This window comes from Eublepharis macularius, chromosome 10 (genome assembly GCF_028583425.1).
Source record: "Eublepharis macularius isolate TG4126 chromosome 10, MPM_Emac_v1.0, whole genome shotgun sequence".
Classification (NCBI taxonomy): Eukaryota; Metazoa; Chordata; class Lepidosauria; order Squamata; family Eublepharidae; genus Eublepharis; species Eublepharis macularius.
This window is the reverse complement of record NC_072799.1, coordinates 13,220,359-13,244,940: the sequence shown is the minus strand read 5'-3', so window position 1 is coordinate 13,244,940 and position 24,582 is coordinate 13,220,359.

The following is a 24,582-nucleotide window of genomic DNA, read 5'->3' as shown; positions in this document are numbered from 1 at the left end:
AATTCACTAGCTTGGCCACAAGGAAGCCTGTACTCTGTCCAAATCTAAATTGGGAGAAGTTATTCCATTTTAATTCCTCAAAACGGGAAGATGGACTTTGTTTTCTAGTGCTTGGCATCCACGAACAGAGCTTTGTCTACAGGGCAAGCCTTGATTCAGCTGGTGGGATTTCTCAAGCTGAAGTAAATGGGAGTTTTGTGGCACCTTAAAAATGAGCAAGTTTTTATTCTAGCATAGCTTTTGTGGGCTGGAGCCCACTTAATCAGATACCTGTAATGGGTCCGCACTAGGCAGACATTTATATAGGAGGTTACTAAGAAAAAAAGGAATGCAGAGAGGGGTTAAAGGGGCATGAAATGTAATCGTGTAAAATTCAAATATGATCAAGAAAACTACAGAGATTACACCACAGCTGTACCATTCCATTTCTTCAGTTTTGCTAAGCCAGTTATCCGCCTGTTATGGCTGAGAGATCCCAGGGTCTACTCCTTAGCTATTACACATATTACAGTTCTAATAGGATTGTCAACTGTTCATAATTAGGGTTCCACATGCACGAAGCCCGCAATGACTTGCCAGTGGGGGATGTCCCTTTCCCCCCTCCTCCATTTCCTCTTTTGCTTCCCTGAAAGCTCCTATAGCTTCTCCACTTTTCCTACTACCTTCTCTCATTCCCACCCACTGGCCAAACTACCATTACCTGCCCTGGTCTTCAACTTTCCTTCTTTCCTTCCAATTGGGAAAACTGCATGGTGGCTAGCCACCAGGACCGGCCCAGTTCCACAGTAGGGAGTCCACAAGGAGCTGAGGGGGCATCTCACTTTCCTCTCTATCCCCCTCCCCACACTATTTCCTCTTTCCCTCCTCCTGGCAGCCCCCATATCCTCATATTCCCTTGCTTCCTTCTCTCCTTACCACCCACTAACAAACCGACCTTTTTTCTGCCCGCATTTTCAGCTGTATTTATTATTTATTTACTTCATTTGTACAGCCACCTTTCTCTCCGGTGGTAACTGAAAGTAGCTTAAATCATTCTCCTTTCCTCGATTTTATCCTCACAACAACCTTGAGAGGTAGGTTAGGCTAAAATTGTGTGACTGGCCCAAGGTCACCCAGTAGGGTCGCCAGTCCTCCGCAGTAGGCCAATTTCGGTGGTAGGTGGGTAGGGTTGCCAACTTTGGGTTGGGAAATTCCTAGAGATATGGGCAGGGTGAGGTTTGGGTAGGGGAAGGACCTCCGCAAGGTATAGTGCCATAGAGTTCAAAGTCCAAAGTAGCCATTTTCTCCAGGGGAACTGGTCTCTGGAGATTAGTTGTAATTCTGCAAGATCTCCAGGCCCTGCTAGGAGGTTGGCAACACCATGGGTGGGAGTACACCTACCTACCGGCTTGAAGGGGGGGGAAAGTCCTATCCCTTTAACAGAGGCTTCATATGTGGAAATGGGTAGTTAAATGGGAGGTAAATAACATCAACTATTATATAATATTCAGTTATATTTCAGTTAAATGGACAGGACCTTTTTCTCTGGGTCAGTTGGCAGTTCTGGGGGGAAACATCTCAATTCACACGAAGCATAAGAGATGATGAATCATAAACAGTGCAATCCTAAACAGAATTACTCCAGTCTAATCCCATTGAAGTCAATGGGCTTAGACTGGAGTAGTTCTGTTTAGGATTGCAGTTAAAGACAGGCTTCCTTTGCATCAGAAGTTGTAGCAAAGCTACACGTGATGCATTACACGGGCAGTTCTGCGCAAGTTCACCTGGGAAGGGGAGTCAGCAGCTCCTTCTGCTCTCTGTTTCCCTTCTGCTGCTGCTCACCATCTGCCAGCTTCAGGCTCCATTTATGGGCAGGCAGCTGCTGCTCTCTTCCAGGGCGCCCAGAGGAAGCCGCCGCGTTGGCAAAGCTCCAGCTGCAGTGACAGCAGAGGGATTTGCTGCTGCTGCTCTAACATGCCCTCGCTCCAGTTTTCCTCTGGGAGCTTGGGGGAAAAATGGCGGCTTTCTCTGGAGCAGCTCCCCAGGGGCAGGCAGCCCGCCAGATGCAGGGCATCCTGGGAGACAGCAGCCGTTGCCCGCCCCTGAATGGAGCCTGAAGCTGGCAGGCAGCGAGTAGTGGCAGAAGGAGCTGCTGAGGCTGCCGCCACTGCTATGCCACCATCCATTCTTAAAAATGGAGAAAGGAAACAGAGAGGGAAAGGAGCCTCCAACTACACTTCCCAGGTAAACTTGCAGGACCAATGAAGTGCTCTCCAAGTGTAACGTGTCACTTGCAGGGCTTTTTTTCTGGGAAAAGAGGTGGTGGAACTCAAGACTGCACAATGACGTCACTTTGGGTCAGCTGGAACAAGGGGGGGTTAAAGTTTAAATTGCCCTCAGCAAGAATGGTCACATGGCCGGTGGCCCTGCCCCCTGATCTCCAGACAGAGGAGAGTTTAGATTGCCCTCCGTGCTGCCTCTTAAAAGGTGCTGGAACTCCGTTCCACCGCGTTCCTGCTGAAAAAAAGCCCTGGTCACTTGTAGCTTGGCTCTTACAAGCTGCTTCTGACACCTCCCTCCCAAATTCTGGTACAAGGACCTTTGAGGCTTCCTCATAGGCTCATTGACAGGTAGTGATGGCCCTACCTAGCAGAATTTGTGGAACCTCCTTCATAGCTATGAATTCTCCACACTTTATATGGCGTTCTGCTCGTAACAAGTAGAGAACCACTTGTAGATACAATTTTTCCTTTCAGGAAGAACACAGGTCAATTCTTGAGTGAATTCTGCCTTTCAAACCTGTGTCTTTGAAACAACAGGCTTCTAAAGGCAAAGCAAACCAACAAAAAGCACATTTTTATGAAACAAAACAAAAAGAAGAAGTTGTTTTGTAAAAACAGCACGCCTTGTGTTGTTGTGTTTGCACACCCACTCGGTAACCTGAGGATTCAACTTCTTCAGGATTACAGGAGGTTTTTTAAACATTGCCTTCAGCCAAAGGCTGAGGTGCAGCACAGAAGTACATGATACACCGGACAAAACCAGATGTCTAAACTATAACATTAAAAACAGGCAATACAGCCAAAGGGTATCAAAGCTGTCAGTAGTACCTGTGGTCAATGGCTTTCGATCTATTACATTCACTGCTGATTCTTATTGCTGGAAACTACAATACAAAGGAGCTATAATGGCCATTCTGCACTCCTGACCTGGGCCGTTTCCACACGGCTTACTTACCTTGTTCTGGAAAACAGCGAAATCTCACACAAAATCTCACTCCAAGACTCTGTTATTGCGTCTTCTCGCGAGATTTCGCTGTTTTCCGGAACAAGGTCAGCCATGTGGAAACAGCCCTGTTGTTCCAATGTTATATTTTATAAAATTATCTGAAGAAGTCAGCTGTGGCTCACAAAAGCTCATACCCTACCACAAATTTTGTTAGTCTTATAGGTGCTACTGGACTCTTGCTGTTTTCTACTGCTACAGGCAGACTAACACAGGTACCCATCTTGATCTATATTTGATAAAGTTACTAGATATCCTTGCTATACATATGTGTGTGCCGTTAAGTCGCAACTGACTGATGGTAACCCCATCAAGGGGTTTTCTAGGCAACTATGAAGCAGAGGCGGTTTGCCATTGCCTTCCTCTGCAAGTTTTCCTTGATGGTCCCCTGTCCAAGCACCTACCCTGCTTAGCTTCTTAGATCTAACAAGGGCGGGCTATACCATGCCAACTTCCCACATGATAACCATGTTACAGGCAGCTAACGAGGGGGAACCTCGGACGTTGGTGTAATGGTACTGGACTAGAACTTGGGAGCCCTGGTTTCAGATTCACACTGGGTGAAACTAACAGGCTCTTCAGACTTGCACAAACCAGGAGTCTGCCTTTTGCCCATATGGGGAGCGCACATTACCCACCATTCTCCCAGCATGCGCACCTGCCACATTGTCTGAAATGAGAATGCATGGATTTTGCCCATGCATACACTCTCTGTACACATTACAATAAATCCTAGTGTTTTAAAATTCCATTTCACATGTACCAGAGATGAAAATCCATTTCTTATACCTTTAGAACCCTGACTACCATTATTATAATAGCTTTGCAATAAACCCTTTGGGGACCGGCTGATGAATCAGCAGGACTGTCTGAACAGACTAAGTGAATAGCTGGATTGCCTTTAATATGCTATGGGAAAGGGGACAGAAGCTGCCACCATCCTAGAACCACCAGATAAACAAGGTTGCCAACTCCCTGGTGGGGCCTGGAGATCTCCAGGAATTACAACTTATATCCAGACTACAGTGATCAGTTCTCTTGAAGAAAATGGCTACACTGGAGCATAGACTCTATGGCATTTTACCCTGCTGACATCCCTTCCCTCCCCAAACCCTGCCGTCCCCAAACTCCACCCCTATATCACCAGGAATTTCCCAACCCAGAGATAGCGACACTACAGCAAGTTGTATTGTATCCTTATTCATCTTAGGTTGTATCCTACCAATCTGTTCAGGAAACAGCTGTGCATCCCCCTAGCACCAGGAATGTTTGTCAGAGACTGCCAGCTTAGATCTCAAATAACTTCACTGCATGAATCCAAAGATGCATGAGTTGAAACTTTTATTGATAATACATAGTTGTACATACCTGTAAACTGTTGTTCATTGAGTTCTTCCGTGCAGACACACATCCCTCCCTCCTGCCCCGCTGTGAACTCTCAGAGCCAAGCTACAAGTGACGCCTGACACAGGTTGGACACTTGTCAGCTTCCCTCAAGTTTTGGTGGGAAATGTAGGCATCCTGGTCTCGCATCTTGGCTCTCCGACTGCTGTCCAATGGACTTTTCAACTGTCACTTGTCCAACATTCCGCCAAGCTGCCTACATTTCCCGCCAAAACTTGAGGGAAGCTGACAAGTGTCCAACCTGTGTAAGGTGTCACTTGTAGCTTGACTCTCAGATAACAAGTGGTTGGGTTCACGGCAGCTCAGGAGAACTGAGGGAGAGGAGGTTGCTCCGCCCGTGTCATGTGCCCTGTTTAGGTGGGGAAAGCGGTTAGGCGAATTGACTGGGCAACAGCAACCCCCAGCAGAGCTCTTTAGAAGCTATCAGTTTCTCCGTCAGCAGGCCTGCACATGCGCAGTCCCCATGTGGGGATGCACAGAAGAACGAAAATGAACCTAAGGGTTCAGTACAATAGAACCTTCTTGATAGGAATGGCTGTCCCCTCCCCTGTTAAGCATTAATTTCTTCAGGCGCTACCCACCCTTCAGGCACTACCCACTTTACTACCCACTCGACTCCCCCTGAAACTAAACTCTAAGTCCACATCTAATAAGCTGCAGAAAGTAATATGAAAGTAAACACAGTAGTTGTTTTGACTAGGTCCCCGGATCCTCTCCGCCTCCCTGGTAACATAGCATTCTCAGGGCTTCTCCCACAGATAACATTTCCCAGGCAGGATTAACACACACAAGGCTGCACTGGCACTTTTAAAGCAAGGCACAGATCTGGTCTGCAACAGTAACCCCCCAATGAACCCCATGAACCCCTCAAAATATGGCAGGGGCCACCCTGACAACATTCCTCCAATGCAAGTGACTGACTAGCCTTTACATCTCCTGTACCATGTTTTTCAGAAAGACTTTGGTTTTCCACCTCCGTTGGAGGAATGACTAATATTACCTCAGGAGATGGCGGATCTTCCAACATGATTTCTCCTGCCTGAAGAACTCCTGACGGCCAAATGTCTACCCACGCAATTTATCAGAGTTCAACCCGCATTTTCTACCCACACAGTTTCTCTGAAGTCTACGCAACGTTGTGCTCATTGTGACAGTCTATACACTCAAGGGAACAAATCAAATACATGAAATTGAACCTGAATGAGAAAACATAGACAGTCTGCCTCTTCCACCCCCAAAGAACTGAGGAAAATTCAAAGACGTTAGGAAAGATGGATAAAGGGCTGAGAGGCAGAAAATTTCAGCTCTATCCCATGACCTGTGGGTAACCCTGACTTTCTGTCTTAGTTGTCCTTTGACCCCTGACTAAAGGAGAGTTACTTGGGCATTGGCAAATCCCAGCAAGCTCCCTGAACAATAATTTATTCATTCCTCACAGCAAAAATTTCTTTACTGGATAGAAAGAGGCATATTTAAATTCTTTTTTTAAAAAAAAACATTGTTATATCATCAGCTATACCACCCAGCTACTCACAGGGTACCTCTGGTTCAAGATCTACTCTGTTTATTGAGGCACACTTCTTGGCTCTTTCCAGGATGTCCTATCTCCCCAAACTTATCAACATGACCCAATTTTTGCCCCCGAATAAATGTTGTGTTCCAGTTGACAAGAGATATGGATCTGGGAATTTTAGGTTCAAATTTTATCAAAATGGCAGGCCTGAATTCACCAAGTTAGCAAGACTTGATGCTAAACACCACATGAAATCCAGAAACTACAGTGAAATAACTTCTGGAAAAGGAGACAGGGCTGGCTGGTGTGTCCTCATCAAAGCTAAAATCCCACTTGCTCAGGGATTATCTGTAGCTAGGTGACATGGCTTGAATCTAGGCAAGCTGGTCACAACTGACGTTTGTATGATATTATGGACTCCAATTTTGTGCCTAGTTCTCAAAGACAGCCCCAGTCTGAGGTATCACTTCAGTTCCATAAAAAAGGTTGGTCCACAATTTGACCCATTCTGAAGAACAAGATGCACATGTGTGTCTAAAAACTGACATGACTGAAATGTCATCTCAAGACTGGCTTGCTGAACCATGCCAATGGTCTACCTAGCCCAAGACTTTGGTTCTGGTAGCTGATAATCCAGAAGCTCACAAACAAGGCGCAATGGTGACTAGCTCCTATTGGTCCCCAGCATCTGGTAATTAGAGGTACACTGCCTCAGGACATGGAGGTTCCATTCATCTATTGTGGTTAGTAGCTGCTGGTAAACTATGATTCCAATCTTGTGGCATCTGTAGAGCCAGAACTTACAAAAGGCAGGACTTTTTTTCAGCTTGAACGTGATGGAATGGAGTTCCGGCACCTCTTGAAATGGTCACATGGCCGGTGGCCCCGCCCCCTGATCTCCAGACAGAGGGGAGTTTAGATCTAAACTCCCCTCTGTCTGGAGATCAGGGGGTGGGGCCACCGGCCATGTGACCATTTTTGCCGAGGGCGATTTAAACTTTAAAAGACTCCCCCCTTGTTCCAGCTGACCCCAAGTGACATCATTGTGCTGTCCTGAGTTACACCACTGAGTTACATCACCTCTTTCCCCAGAAAAAAAGCCCTGACAAAAGGTATAGAAAAAAACCAGCATGTTCCTCTAATTGTTTCCCTATTCAGTAATGCACCTAACAAAAGAGGGAAAATTTTCTGAATATGGATGTGTGAATTAATCCCCTATTCCAGGGGTGGGCAATTGTTTTGACTTGGGGGCCACTTTGTGGGAGTGGAGGTTAGCGGAGGGCCGCACCTTTTAAAATGATTGCATTCATTAGTTAACTTTGCATTTCAGAAAAGGTATAAATTGTATCATAAAAATCAATAAATATAAATTAAATGAAATAGTGGTAGTTTTATTCAATTTATTTATTGTGCTAATTTCATATCATCTATAGCTGCAAGCACATTTAATTTTAGAATCAGTTTAATGAGACAAATGTACCCTATCACACTTTTCTACTGTCTTGGCGGGCCACAAAAAACTTTGTAGCGGGCCGCATGTGGCCCGCGGGCCGCAATTTGCCCACCCCTGCCCTATTCAATAACGCATCTAACAAAAGGGGGGAAATTTCTGGATATGGATGCATGAATCAAAGCCATTGCTTCCCCATTAATGTGTGTGTTCCACATGCAGATGTATAATAGTTTCAAATGAGCAGAAATCCTATGTGGGTCTGGACAATTGGCAGCCAGGGTGGGAGGGACGGGTGCAAGAACTTTCAAGGTTGTATGAAAAACCTGGTATTTCAAATGATATACTACTCATAAGAGAGTATGAGATGTGGAGGATGCTTTTGCTACGCAACACAAGTAACATGTTATTCAACTGCATTCCTTCCATTCCCTCAAATATTTATAAGCAATAGGAGAGACGAACAGTAATAGAAACAGATGTTTGCTATTTTGAAAGAAGAAGCTGCAGTGGTTACACGTGAATTATGTTTTTGTATCTAGATGATTGCTAATGTTTAAAGGTTTTGTTTATCGGAAGCTTGAAGCAGTTGGAAGTTCACACAGTAATACAGAAAGGATAAAAAAAAGGAATAAGAAAAAACATACAAGTTATTTTTTTAAAAGGATGCTAATGGTACTTGATTAATACATTTTAAATGAAAAGTAACTTTGCTAATGTAAAAGGAGCTCTGTGGACAGTAAACATTATAAATCAAGCTTGTAAAGCAATGTTTAGCTTCTGAAATAATAAAAGCAAAAGAGGGGCGGTGTAATGAAAGAAAAGGCAGATTTGCAATCCAGATGGCCAGTAAAGTACAGTAATTATGAGACCAGAGGAACCCGGGTCCAAATGCTCATTTAGCTATGAAGCTGCAAGCAGACATACCACAGTTTGTTGGTATGGGAATCAGCTTTGGAAATCCTCCAGTTCATGTGCTCCCCCATTCCATGCACAGGGCTCAGAAATGGAAGAGCTTTGCTCTGCCAACAAACCATAGTTTGCTTGTTTTGTACAAATCAAATGAAGCAATCAGGGACCATTTTAGAGATTCTGAGGCCCTGGACAAAAGTCCAGAATGGGCTCTCAGAATGACTGCCAAACCCCACTGTCTCCCCCTGTCCTCATGTGAGTCAGCGGCCAGGTCAGCAGCCCAAGACTCTTATGGAGCAAGTGGCCACTGCTGAGCTAGCTGACCAAGCCCAGGACAGGTCTGGCACAAGTGGCTGTTGCTGTGAGCAGGGCCAGAGTGCCCATTGAGGCCAGGCAGGCGGTGGCCTCAGGCACAGGGTGCCGGAGGGAGCGCCGGAGGAGGCGCGGGGGACGGGAGCATGTGCCACAAAGCAGCAGCAGCCTATCCCTCCCACCCTGCGCCACTGCTGCCACCAACACAAGCCCCTGGCCAGGCAGGCATCTGTGGTGGTGCAGGCAACCAAGCGGGAGAGCCACAAACCCTTGCGCTGCCCCTGGCTGTGAGTGGGCAGCCTGAGCCCTGGACAAGATGGGTGTGAATGGCAGCCGTGGCACTCTGCTGTTTTTTCTTCTTCCCCTCTTCTATCGGGGTAGTGGTGCTGTGGGAGGTCAGGGCCCCCACAGCATGGAGGCCTGGGGCAACTGCCCCCGTTGCCTCTGTTGCCCACTGGCTAAGACTAAGACCACCCACAGAAGCTACAGGCTACGGTTTGTCCATTTGCCTGGAAAGAAAGATTCGTGCTCATCTCTAATCCTCAAACAAAACTGCTCTAGTTTAGCCATGAAACTGGCTAAACCAATATGTAGAAGCAGTCCAGGATGAAACCGTGGTTAGGAATACTGAATAGTAGGCCACGGTTGTCTGGTTTCATCCAACAAACTTCACTTCCTGAGCCATGAGGGAGGAAAGGGACTTGTGAGCGCAGGACTTCCAAGGTTTAATCTCCTAGCAGTTTATCATCATGAGAACGTACTGCTGAAATCCTGAGATTTCTTCTCTTGCCACTTCCCCAGCAAGCCACTATTTGTCACTAGATAGGACTAACTTACCCCATGTACTGATCATAAGAATCAAATGGGAGGCGGGAACAATGTACGCCACACTGAGACTCCTTGTAGGAAGGACAGAATAAAAATATAGTTTTAAAATGTGATATTGTTTCGCAGGTCAACATCTGTCCCACTTAATAATCTCAAAAAGAAGCAGAATAAACAGCTAATCTGTTCACTAATTGTGGGGGTTGAGAAGGAAAGTGTGAGCTCAGGGGAACCAGAAAAGGCCAGCTTGCGAGTGGTTAAATAAAACACAGTGCGCATATTTGCAAGAAAGCAACGAAGCCTTCCAGCTGTAACGCTGCCTCTTCTCTCCTGCCCTCCACTTGCGCACACTTCCTTGTTAATATTTGATTTAGGGATTACATCTGTCCTGCCATTATCTGCATTATCAGCACATCCTGCCATGCAGAAAAGCTCTTAGGGCATCACCTCACACACACACACACACACACACATTTCTCCTTGAAATATGCTTGCCAGCTCCCTGGTTCCTCCCTGCTTGCTTTTGGAAGAAAACAAAAGAAAGGAAGTTCAAGTCTTTCTTGCCCTGAGAATGATATTTTCAAGACAAAAACCATCTCAGGCGCTAACACGTTCAAATCAACAGGGATATCTGGGTGCCCAAAAGACAGAAACGTGTCTCTATTTCCACTCCCACCCAGCAGAGTTTTACTTATTCCATAAGAATGCACATAACTCAGTAACAGGATACAAAATTCAGATTCCTGAAACAGACAGCTTTTTTTTTTCAAACAAGCAAGTTACTAGACCTCATGGTGGCCAAAATGAGCTTCTCATGCCTGAAAAATTGCAAAGAGTCCAGTAGCACCTTTAAGCCTAACTTTATTGTAGCATAAGCTTTCAAGAGTCACAGCTCTCTTCGTCAGATGCATCGTCAGATGCATCTGATGAAGACAGCTGTGGTTCTCAAAAGCTTATGCTACAGATGCATCTGACGAAGAGAGCCGTGGCTCTCAAAAGCTTATGCTACAGATGCATCTGACAAAGAGAGCTGTGGCTCTCAAAAGCTTATGCTACAGATGCATCTGACGAAGAGAGCTGTGGTTCTCGAAAGCTTATGCTACAGATGCATCTGACAAAGAGAGCTGTGGCTCTCAAAAGCTTATGTTACAATAAAGTTGGTTAGTCTTAAAGGTGCTACTGGACTCTTTGCTATTTTGCTACTACAGACTAACACAGCTAACTCCTCTGGATTCATGCTTGAAAGATAAAGTTATGAGGGTAGCTCAGCTGTGGAACTCCTCGTTTCAGTTCATCCAACACCCTCTCACTCGAGTCTTGAGAAACAGGTAAAAACATTTTTATTCTTTTTAAAAATTGTCCATCCCCATCCCCTGCCTTTTTCTTTCCCTTAATATCGTTAGAATGTTTTGCAGCTAAAATATGTATTTTATTGGCATTTAATTACTCCTGCTGGGTGTTTTGTGGATGGTATTTTTTTTAATTGCTGTTTTTTTGTTGATTGTTTTGTAAACTTGAGAAATGTTCGGTTTTGTAAACTGCCTCAAGAGCTTTCCTTGTGGATTTGTTTTGCTGTGCAGAGGTGTATATAAATGACTCAAATAATCAAGAAAGAAAATTAAGGACTGTGACGATACGGCCTGGGCCCTCGAGTTACCTGCAGTGTCTGACCCCTCAGCAAACTAGGGAAGGGTCATGAATTGATGACTCCCTTCCTTCCCAAGGAATCAGCTGCACCCTCAACTATTTATTCAGCTTGGGTTTCCATAGTTTCCATACTCTCAGCTCTCAACTGCCAGGAGCAACTTACGTCACTGACCCCCCAACGGGTAGACTCTCCTCTATTCTCTCCTTCCTTGCCTACCCAGACTGACGCCTGCTAGCCCTTTAACATCCTCCCCACTTCCATACCCACCTCCGCTCCCTGTGCTTCTCATCCCCCAGGCCACGCCCTCCAGCTTGCTTCCTAAATCTCACAGCTCAGTGGCTCCAATATAATCCTCTGTGAGATCTGCCGGACCCTCCATGCATGCCTCCTGTCAGGGCCAGGGAGCATTAGAGACCCACCTGCCAAGACTGCCTTTCCCCTCACGGTGGGCCTCAGGCAGTTTACAAAATATGCATACAAGTATACAGAACAGGAGAACCATAAAAGCAGAATTCGGTAAAATGCCTGCCTGCATCTGGATCCACAACCGGCAAAATGGCCACAAAATCAACGGAAACCTTCCTCAGAAAGCACCGTCTTGCATGCTGTCCTGATAGCATATGGGGAAGGGACAGTGGCACATACCAGAGAGAAAGGGCAGCCACAAAAACATCCTACAACGGACCACAGACTGTCCTAGAATGGACCACAGTAGCCCTCCACACTTGACATCATAGGCGCTGAAAAAACACATTTCTTTTTAACCAGGTTTTAAAACTGAGCGGTACCTTCTTCTGTAGTTGTTTTTATTGTCTGCTTCTAGTCTGAAGACTGTTTTATGAATATCGTTTTAGGATGCTCTGTGTTCATTTGACACTTTTTTTAACAGCAGGTTTGGGTTTTGTAGTTTTGTTTTAGTTGCGAGTCACCTCAAGCAGGTCTCTGGAAAGGGAGCATATTCATTTTCTAAATAAATAAATAATCAATACATGATGTGTGTTACACCAGGAGCTCCACCACAGCTCTCAAGGCACAGGTAATCCTGGGCAGCCCAATTTGGGTACCGATTCTGACTCCAGTTGTAGGGTCTAAAAGGCTTGAGTCTAAAAAACAAAAGATTCTTTTCTTTCCATACTTTGACAGAGGGTTGGAAATGAAGTGCAAAGGGGATAGAACGGTGGTTCAATGCCCTGGGAATATTTCCAAAAAAGAGAGGAGAGAGGAAGTCTCTCAGAGGGGAAATGTGTGAAGGGAGGCAAACTTAGTTACCTTGGGATTTGATTGACAATTCAGACAGTCCAAGTTACATTCCTAGGACCAGGGCTTTTTTTCTGGGAAAAGAGGTAGTGGAACTCAGTGATGGAACTCAGGACTGCACAATGATGTCACTTTGGGTCAGCTGGAACGGGGGGGGGGAGTTTTTAAAGTTTAAATTGCCTTTGGCAAAAATGGTCACATGGCCAGTGGCCATGTGATTATTTTCAAGAGGTGCAGGAACTCCGTTCCATCACATTCCTGCTGAAAAAAAGCCCTGCCTAGGACCATCTGTAGGAAATTATAACGTAGGTATAGTGTCTCCCCCCTCCCCCGGCAGAATATTACCATGGAAAGAACCTTCTGTGGCTAACAGCATGTTGACTGGTTGCTCAAGAGGCACTGATGAAATGGACTGAGATTACATCCACATAATGTAGTATATGGTGTTACTGTGATACTGCAATCTTTCTCAACCGGGTTTAGCCATCTGCACAAACCAATTCACTTGCGAATGATAACTATAGTGACATGACAGACATAACTCATTAGGCCAGCATGGTGCAGTGGTCTGAGTGTTAGAGCCAAACCACACAATACGAATTACACGCAAATGACACGAAAACTTACTTACATGTGTTCCAACGTTGTTTTCAACTACACACACCAGGACTGCAGGACCTCCATCGAACCCGTGTTTGCAGTGGCACTGGTTTTATCCACGTACCTCCAAGATATCCCATCATGCATCTCCACTTTGCACAGATAGGAAGCAGAACATATAGGAAATAAGAACGCTCTGCATTGCCGACTTACTGATCGTGATCGCGTACACGCGCTGTCACAGCTACACTGGAGCAGAAAATTTTGAATGCAAGCCTGTACCAGGACACACACTCATCGATAGAATGCTGGACATGGGCATTTGGGGTAAGACAAGACTCCTGACACTCGCTCGGTCTCATGTAATTCGTATCGTGTGGTTCAACTCTTAGACTAGGAACTGGAAGATTCGGGTTCAATTCCCCACTCTACCATGGAAGCTTGCTGGGTGACCTTGGGCCAGTCACAAGTTCTCAGCCTAACCTACCTCATAGGGCTTTTGTGAAGATAAAATGGTGGAGAGGAGAACAATGTAAGACACCTTGGGTCCTCCTTGAGGAGAAAAGTGGGGAATAAATTAAGTAAATAAGTAAATAAATGATGTGTATTGTAGCCAAGGATGGAGTTATATGCGACTTCCGGTTTGGGATTCATGGAGGTCTAACGCAGCTCCATTTGTGGAGCTGACCGGATTGCCGTTTTAACCGGCCGGAGGGGTGAAAATAACCCGCGGCCGACTGCTCTCAGGCGGGGAGCAGGCAAAGAACGCTCAAGACCCTAGGGTGAGCTAGATCTCGGACGAGGGGGGGCTCTACACAAGGAGTCTCCCCCCCGATCCTTGAGGTCCCACCTTGCGACGGGTCGGCTATAATCTCTGCGGCAATTTTGGGGCCAATTCGGCTGGCATAAGACCTACATACCCAAGCTTCGATCGGGGAGGGAAGTCGAGAGGAGAATTTAAGATCGAAACAGCGATTACAACCCGAGAAAGTTGAAGAGAAGGTAAAGATCGCTATCTCTTGAAACGGGACAGATTGACAAAAACAGAGAGGAAAGAAAGTAGATTTTTAAACTGCAACAGACTAGTGAAAAGGAGGTGAAGACTCGGCAGGAGTTGTATTTTAAAAGAGACTAAGTTTAAAGAAGTTATTACAAAAATCGGACTATTGTTTTGAATACCTGTGGTTTTGGAGCTGTGGGAAAAAGACACCATCGCGAGACCTGCTGTGGGAGACGGGAGACAGGAAGTGCGTAACAACAATAGAGTGGCTGGAGGGAAGCGGCCCTTGCCAAAGGACAGGAAGTGGGGAATCGCCATCTTTGAAAGTGGAAGGGTCGTGGCTTCAGCGGAAGAGGAAGTAGGCCATCTTGGATTACAATAACATAGAGAAACCATAGAGAAAAGACGCCCGACATTTTGGATATAAAAAATTAATTTTGGCAAAGATTGGGACATTTAAAAAAAAAGGAAAACGTTTAATTATACGCCACGGAGCTGAGGAAGAGAGCAGATTCGTGGGAGCGAGCTAAAGCAAGCCCCACGATGTCGAAAAAAGAGTGGCAATCGGCAATAGAAAATTTGGACAAAAAACTTATAGACATGATGAAAGAACTTAAGGACACGAAATTGGAGCTTATTAAAGAGGTCAAGGAAGTTACACAGACAGTAAAGTCGGAGCTGTCAGAAGTGAAAAAAGGCGTGGAAACGATTAGCAGTGAATTACAAGGAACGCAGCAGAGAGTTAAAACAGTAGAAGACACGATGGAGAATTTAATAGACACGCAACAAACAGAGATGAGGCTGGTGAAGGGGAGGATGTCAGTTGCAGAAACTAAACACATGGAGAAGCAGCTTCGTTTTCGTGGTCTGCCAGAAGTGGAAGGGAAGTCAGCGCAAGAACAGATGACTGAGGTGTTGGCTGATTACCTGGGGAAGGAGGAGGAGGAAATTGTGGCTATCCTAGATGTGGCGTATCGTGTGAACTCGAGAATTGCAACCCAGAGGAAACTACCAAGGGATGTGATCGTGCAGTTTACAACTAGAAATATGAAAGAGAGGATTGTGACAAAACAATTTCAAGATCCATTGGAGATTGATGGCAAGACGATTATTATAATGAAGGAACTGCCCAGATCAGTGTTATTGGACAGGAAAAAATATAGAGTGCTAATTCAGACTTTGAAGGACATGAATATCAGATACAGATGGGAGTTACCGGAAGGAGTGTCCTTTGAGTTTGGAGGGGCAAAAAAACGCATCAGATCTGAGCGGGAGATGGAGAGATTTATCAAGGACAATGAAAAAGACTTACCAACAAAACCATGAATATGGAGTGTAAAGTATTATCTTGGAATGTAAATGGACTAAACTCACCGAATAAGAGAAAAAATATTTTTCATTGGCTATTAAAACAAAAATGTGATATTGTTTGTTTGCAGGAGACCCATATTAGAAAACAGGATGTAAAATATTTAAAATCTGGAAAATTGGGCAAAGAATTTGTAGCGGCTTCCAACAAGAAAAAAAGAGGAGTGGTGTTGTATATAAAAGAGGAGCTGCAGCCAAAACTTGTTATGAGAGATGTGGAAGCTAGATTTGTAGCAGTGGAATGTAATTGGAACTTAAAGAGAGTGTTGGTAGTCGGACTTTATGCACCTAACGGTGCAAAGGAAAGCTTCTTTGAGGACTTAAGGAAGCACCTAGACGATCTTGTATATGACCAGATAATTCTTGCTGGAGATTTCAATGGAGTGACAGATTTGGAACTAGACAAAAAGACTACAAAAGCACAAAAGAAAAGAGGACTATTGCCAAAGCTTTTTTTTGAGTTGATTCAACAAGAGACTCTCGAAGACGTATGGAGGAGAGAATATCCTAAAACCAGACAGTTTACTTTTTATTCTGCAAGGCATCTTACATTATCAAGAATTGATATGATCTGGGCCTCAAAGGACTTAGCGTTATGGACTAAGGAGGTAGAAATAATGCCGATGGTAGGCTCAGATCACAACCCAATTATGTGGAAATTTGGAAAAAGGAGAAAAAGGAAAGCCTGGAGAATAAATGAGGACTTGTTACAGGAAAGTGAGAATATGGAAACATTGAGAAGAGAGACTAAGTTTTTTATACAATACAACGTGAATAAAGAAGTACCAACCAGTAAAGTTTGGGACGCGTACAAGGCGGTTGTAAGGGGCATACTAATGGACTTAAATGGTAGAGCAAGGAAAAAGAAAGAGGAGAAGAGACAAGAGATTGAGGAGAAAATAAAGGCCAAAGAAGCACAGTTAAAAAAGAGACCAGGGAAAAAGAAAATACATCAGGAAATCAAAATTCTTCAAGAACAGTTAACAGCAATGAGTAATAAAGAATTGGAGTGGAACCTTAAAAGACTGAATCAAAAAGCTTTTGAGGGTGCTAATAAACCTGGGAAATATTTGGCATGGCAATTGAAGAAGAAAAGGGAAAAGAAAATAATAAATAAAATCTGTGAAGAAAATAAAACGTACTTGGAGCAGACTACCATTAGTAGAGCCTTCTATAAATTCTATGCGAAGCTGTATAATAAAAAAGAAGTAACCAAAGAATCAATAGCATCATATTTGGAGAAAACTAAACTTCCAGAGATTTCGGAAGCTTGGAGAAACAAGTTGAACAGTGAAGTAACTGATGAAGAAATAAGTAAGGCAATACAATCCGCAAATCTAGGAAAGGCGCCAGGGCCAGATGGACTTACGGCTAAATTTTATAAGACAATGGCCAACGAACTGGCACCATTCCTAAAAGAGGTGATGAACGGAGTTTTCAGGGATCAAAGAATTCCAGACACTTGGAGCGAAGCGAATATATCATTGATCCCAAAAGAGGGCCAAGATCTGACTAACGTGAAAAATTACAGGCCTATATCATTACTTAACAATGATTACAAAATTTTTGCGAAGATATTGGCGGAGAGACTGAAGGGGTGGCTCTCGGAAGTCATAGAGGAAGAACAAGCAGGCTTTTTGCCGGACAGACAAATAAGAGACAATTTAAGGACAGTGATCAATGCTATTGAATACTATGACAAGCGTTGTGATAAAGAGGTTGGTTTCTTCTTTGTAGACGCTGAAAAAGCGTTTGACAATTTAAACTGGGACTTTTTGTTTGCCACTATGGAAAAGCTACAACTGGGAGAAAGATTCATCAGAGCAATTAAAGAAATTTATAGAGACCAGACTGCAGCAATTGTAGTGAATGATGAACTGACTAAGAAATTGACGATTAGTAAAGGAACAAGACAAGGTTGCCCGTTATCTCCATTGTTGTTCATTTTAGTATTGGAGATTCTGATGATACAAATACGACAAGATGAGGAAATACGAGGATTGAAAATAAAGGACTATTCATACAAGGTTAGAGCATTTGCTGATGACATAATGTTAATTGTAGAAGATCCATTGGAGAACATGCCAAAAGTGATAGATAAGATCAAGGAGTTTGGTGATTTGGCAGGTTTCTTCATTAACAAAAAGAAGTCAAAGATACTATGTAAAAACATGACTAAGCAGAAACAACAATTGTTAATGGAAACAACGGACTGTGAAGTAACTAGTAAAGTGAAATATTTGGGAGTTGAGCTGACTGCAAAAAATATAGATTTGTTCAAGAATAATTATGAAAAATTATGGACTCAGATAGAGAGAGACTTGATCAAGTGGAATAGACTGAATTTGTCATGGTTGGGCAGGATTGCAGCAGTTAAGATGAATGTGTTACCAAGAGTAATGTTTTTGTTACAGACAATACCAATCATCAGAGACTCTAAACAATTTGAAAAATGGCAGAGGAAAATATCAGATTTTGTTTGGGCAGGCAAGAAGCCTCGAGTGAAAGTAAAAGTTCTACAAGATGCAAAGGAGAGAGGCGGAATGCAACTGCCCAATCTGAGACTTTACCATGATGCAATCTGCCTAGTTTGGCTAAAAGACTGGATGACATTAAAGAATAAGAAACTATTAGCCCTAGAGGGATATAAAAAATTTTTTGGATGGCACGCATACCTATGGCATGACAAAGTAAAGGTCAACTCGATGTTCCTGCATCATTTTGTAAGGAGAAGTCTATATACAATCTGGAAGAAGTACAGAACTTACCTACAAGAAGGAACCCCCTTGTGGGTGGTTCCATATGAGGTGATAGATCCGAGAGCTGTGGATAATGAACAACAATGTTTAACGTACAAAGAAATAACTAAGATTGAAGTATTTAAACTTAGAATAAAGACGCAAGAGGAACTATCACCTAACTATGATTGGTTCCAGTATAGACAGATTAGAGACTTATACAACTCGGACTTTGCAAAAGGGGGCATACGAACAGAGAACTCGGAACTAGAGCAGACCCTTCTTAAAGAAGACAAGAAAAGAATATCCAAGGTATACCAAGTACTGTTGAAATGGTATACTGAGGATGAGATAGTCAAAACACAGATGGTGAAATGGGCTATAAACTTTAATAAAGAAATAACAATGGAGGCATGGGAATACTTGTGGAAAACTACAATGAAGACAACGACATGTATTAATATTAAAGAGAACATTTTCAAAATGATCTATCGTTGGTACATGACACCAAAGAAGATTGCGCTAGGGAATTTGAATACTTCTAACAAATGCTGGAAATGTAAGAAACATGAGGGCTCCCTCTATCATATGTGGTGGTCGTGTGAGGTAGCTAGGCAGTTCTGGGGGGAAATAATAAGAGAAATGAGTGAAATTTTACAGTTTCAAATAAATAAGAACCCAGAACTCCTGCTGCTAAACTTGGGAATGGAGGGAATTCCAGCCCATCATAGGACGATGATATTTTATATGACTGCAGCAGCTAGACTTTTGTATGCGCAGAAATGGAAAGTACAAGAAGTGCCAACTATTGAAGATTGGATCTACAAATTGCTGTACATGGCTGAAATGGACAAGATGACAAGAAAACTGAGAGATCTGGACTCAGGGCAGTTTAACACAGACTGGGAGAAGCTGAAACAATATCTGGAGAAGAAATGGGAGGTGGGAGGAAAACTGTGGCAGTTTGAGAACTACTGAAGTATAATAAAAGTATAAAAGAGAGGGGTGACTTTACCGGGGGAGGAAGAGAAATGTGAATTTATAAGCAGTTAGATTAATTGATCGAGATATATATAGATATGTAAAGATCAAGTGATAGAATACTGATAGAGAATAATTAATGATAAGGTTTAAACATGAGGATTGAGTAATTAACAATATTTTCTTTCTCTGATAAGATTTATATGCACCAAACTGAATGCATAGAAGAGTTAAATTGATTGATTATGTGATAAGTTAGATAGAATTACCATAAAAAGATGAAATGAGTAATATATAGAGAATAAATCAAATTGTTTGATTTAAATGTGGGAAATTTTTATGGTTTACGATGTATAGGTTTATGATATATAGAAATATTCAAAACTGGAAAATGGGATAAATTGGTTATCTAAAGACGTACGGTTTGGGTGTATAATAAGTAAAGGAGTTAAAGATGTACTGCTTAATATAATGGAGAATGTATATTTGTTTTAGACAGATGAATTTTATAGAAGTAAGGGAAAAGGGACAGAGGGTGGGAAAGCTGTTGGAAGTCAACAAAAGGGGGGGAAAGGGAGGGGGTTAGAAACGAAAAATTAGGGGAAAATTGAATGTAATGTAAAAATAATAATGCTCTAACCCAATAAAAAAATTTTTTTTTAAAAAAAAGGATGGAGTTATATGCTGTAGTGTATTGTAGCCAAGAATGTGTGAGACTCGTTTCTCTCTGGTTCCAGTATTTTTCTCAGCCAGTATGATGAGATTAAGTAAGGCTCTGTTCCTATTGCAAGCTCTCTGTCATTTGACGTGCTAATAGACAGAAACCTTGGCTGTTTCCACACAGCTTACCTTCCCTCCGAATAACCCAGAACATTGTGCAAAAAATGCGGAAGATCAAGTTTTCTTGCACGAGATTTGTGCAACATCGCGCAACGTCGCACATCTTCGCACAAATCTCGTGAGAGAAAACGCAATCTTCTGTGGGTTTTGCGCGATGTTCTGGGTCATTCTGAGGGAAGGTAAGCCGTGTGGAAACTGCCCTTGTTTCTTGGCCTCACCTTGAACAGAGCTGGTCACAAATTAAAATGGAGGGCTGAGAGAATGTTCTTTGCCTCACGCATACCCACCCCACATAACACAGTATGGAAGGTTCTTTTCAGGCGAGATATCATTTACTCTGGAATGGATTGTCCTGAGCTGGCGTCTGCCTTCCCTCAGTAAACCAAAAGTTTAAAAATTTAAGTATAATAGTCTGTGATTCCACACGAGATCTTGCTAGACTTAAATTCCAGATGTTCTCTCTCCCTCACACACACACACAAAACCCAGGCAGCAACACTTGCAATCTGGATAGGCAGTTAGGATATTCTTACAAAGATCCTCATCCAAATGTCCTTGAGAAAAGCTTTCTTAAGAACAGAAAATTGTTGCAAAGGGCAAACAATGAATAAGCCACAAACAGAGACGCAAACACTCCAACTATACTGGGCATATTGAATATGTGTCTAACACCAGGACTTTACTGCTAATTGTGCTTGTTTTAGTACCTGAGGCTGTCTTGCTTTAGGAATTCACATCTCCCAAGAATCCTAATGCAAGTTAAACTTTAAAAATTAGAATATACCGGAAGATGGGACTACCTGCTGGTGTGGAAGAGTGGTTTCCCTGCTGTGGTAGTTTGGCAGTGAAAAGTGAGACAAGAAAATACAGGAGTCGTCAAGGGTCCATTTCTCCCTCTGGCCCCTCAAAAGGGTCCTATAACTTAAAGGATGCAGTTAGGTGCACAGGAGTGGCAGCTTTTCTTTCCTGATATCCTTCTCCCTATCACAATTTTTCCATCTCTGCCTCTCAACTAAACATCTTATTTCTACATATTCATCTCGCCCTCCCTCCCTCCCCCTACTGCTGTGTAGCAGGTTTTCCATGAGTCTCCAGCGCAGGTGTTTGCCACTCCCATTTCTAAAGTTCTTTATCAGATTGGCGACCCCACAGAAGTGGTTTAATCAGAGTCTCTCTACATAAGACTCCTCAGTGCATGTTAGTCAACTGTAGGGAGATGCAATGTTAGCCAGGAAGCATAGTTTTAAAAGACAGAGCCCACAGAGATAGCTCCTCAGAGGGTTTGTTAATTTCATCTCCCTCCCCCCCTCCCCCGCTCTGTCAATTTTATCTCTCCAGTCTAAAACTGTGTATGATTGCAACCAGAAGGCAACAAGGAATGGAAACGGGGTGCAACTGCCTTCCAGAGCCAGGCTTGGACCTGTAGAGGTTATAATGGGCTGAAGTTTCCCTTCTGGCATTTCACAGCCCCTTCACGCAGCTCCAGTGTACAGCAAAGCCTTTGCCCTGATGTCGGCTCCATCTTTTTACACCACCCTTCCTGGCTAACATTGCATCTCCCAACACGTGTTCTTCATGTGTCAGATGTCTCGTGCAGGAAGACTCTCCTTTGGCCTTTTATAAGAGTTCCTTGGTGACTTTTAGAAGGAAATTATGGTTGGAAGAATGGCTGGTAGGTAGAAGGGCAAGCACTCCTCCATTCTGCTACTTTTCGGTCCTGACTGCCACCACCCAAGACTGTTTTTCATTTTAGAAACAAAGCCAAACGGAAGCACGAGCCGACTTGTCCTTATTTACTGATGGCAGTCCTTTTGCTTCTGTTCTTATCTGTTTTCAATCACAATGTTGCCTTCGAAGATACCTTTTAAAAACATCTTTTGAGTTCCTTTTCTTGCACACTTGAGTTCAATTGAGATGACACACCAAATGATGATTAATGATGTCTAACTAGGCTCAGACATGATGTTCAAATCGACAAGCTGTTGTTTTTGATCAATCAGATTCAGAAACCAGAGGCTGGATCTTGCAATCCATCATCACAAAGGATCAAGGATCTTTCCCACATTTCCTTCCTTCCTTCCTAAAACCTATCCAGTCTTAGGAAGAGGGATAAGAGGATCCATGTGGACTAATAGCTAATTGGCCTGCCTGAGAGCCAGTTTGGTGTAGTGGTTAAGAGCGTGGGACTCTAATCTGGATAATGGGGTTTGATTCCCCACTCCACCACTGGAAGCCAGCTGGGGGACCTTGAGTCAGTCACAGCTCTTTCAGAGCTCTCTCAGCCCCACCCACCTCACAGGGTGCTTGTTGTTGTGGGGATAATAATAACATACTTTGTAAACCACTCTGAGTGGGCGTTAAGTTGTCCTCAAGGGCGGTATATAAATCGAATGTTGTTATTATTATGGTATCTTCTGACAGTGAAGCATTGCTGATGGAAGGAGTAGGAAGGGCAGAAGTAGGAATGGGCCTGCCTCTCTGTCCCTCTCTTCTCTCCATCCCCCTCCCCCAGGGAACAGCTGGGTAGCTTCAGCATGAAGAGAAAATGGAAATATCTCAACCATATTCTCCTTCTTTCCTTCCTCCTTGGCACATTGAATGTTGTGACAGGAGTGCTAAAATGCTAGGGAGACTGGGAAATGTAGTTCCCACCCACCCTGAGTACTTCATGTGCAAGACACCTGGAGGGGGGGACTACAATTCCTTGTTTCCCTGGAAGCCACATCTCAATTCTCACCCCCATCTCTACGCCTGCTGGGAGACCCACTAGAGCAAGAAAAGACGATCAGGAGGGGCAGATATTGTCACCAGAAATACAATCATTGGGTAGGGCCCAGCCATTTACAATGCATTTAGAACTTACTATGCATTTATTTGGGGCTTTTGCTGTGTAATCCTCCACCTACTGGGTTTTCCTCTGCCTCACTGTCCCCCTGCCCCCGGACCTTTAGGTATGATCTTTATGGAAAGATCAGAGCAGATTTGGGAACCGTGTAGACAGAAAAATACAGATTTCTGCATCTCCCTGCAGACATTCAATGCCACATCCAGCGCCTTCTCCCCTTGTGCTGGCGGACTTTTGCCAGCCATGGTAGTAGATATGTCACCATAGCGTCATTACAATATAGCAATATATCTACTTCCTAAAAGTTGGCAAACAGCACTCCAGCAGGAAGGTGGAGGAATTGCAAACCCAAGGGGATAACACAGTAAATCCCCCATAGGGAGCTTCTGCTGCCATTGAGAATGCCTTTGCATTTGCAATGGCAACGAGAACACAAGAAGGAACTGTCCCCATGGGGAAGAGGAAAGGCCGTGGCTCAATGGTACAGCATCTGTTCGGCATGCAGAACTTCCCAGGTTCCAATCCCCAGTGTCTCCGGTTCAAAAAATTGGGTAGTGGGTGATATGAAAGGTCCTCCGCATAAGACCTTGGGGAGCTGCTGCCAGTCAGAGTAGACGGTATTGCCCTTGCTGAATCATGCTATAAGGATAACTTCATGTGGAAGCAACCTAATTCAAGGCTGGGCAAGTTTGCCCACCCTTCATGCTAGCTAATAGTGATCTCTCAATTGGAAAATGAGTTTACTGCCATTGGTGGCTCTTCAGCAACGTTGTGCTGACCATTACACTGATCACCATCCTACACTGTTGATCAGAGGGAACTGCTCAAAACCATGGTTAGCTCGACCAGAAGCTCAAACCACGGAACCGTAGTCTAAACTACCATTAACATAAACCATGGTTTGCTTTGACATCTAAACTGAGCCACAAATGTTGCTATGTTTTAAATAAAGAGAACTTCAGATTGACACAAGCTTGTTATGCAGCCTTTTTTTTTTTTTTTTTTGAAAAATTTTTATTGGGTTAGAATCCATTATTTCCACATTTACATTCAATTTTCCCCAATTTTTTCATCTCTAACCCCCTCCCTTTCCCCCCCTTTTTGTTGACTTCCAACAGCTTTCCAACCCTTTGTCCCCTTTCCCTTACTTTTATTAGCTTCCTCTATCTAAAACAAATATATATTCTCCATTATTCTAAGCAGTACATCCTTAACTATTTTTAACATTATATGCCCAAACTGTAAGCCTTTGTTTCCATCTTAGATAAACAATTTATCCCAATTTTTCAATTTCAGGTATTTCTATATATCATAAACCATATAGATCATACATTCGTTTATATCAAACAATTTGACTTATTCTCTATATATATTACTCATTCTATCTTTTTATAATAGTTCTATATATCTCTCCTCACGTAGTCAATCAATTTGACCCATCTATATCTTCAGACATTCAGTTTGGTACAAAACTTGTCAGAAAAAAAAGAAAATATTGTTAGTTAATCGCTCCTTATATTTAGTCCTTATAATTAATTATTTTCTCTATGTTCTGTTTGTTAACCTATATATATCTATATATATGTCAATCTATTAATCTGACTGCTTATTAATTCACATTTATC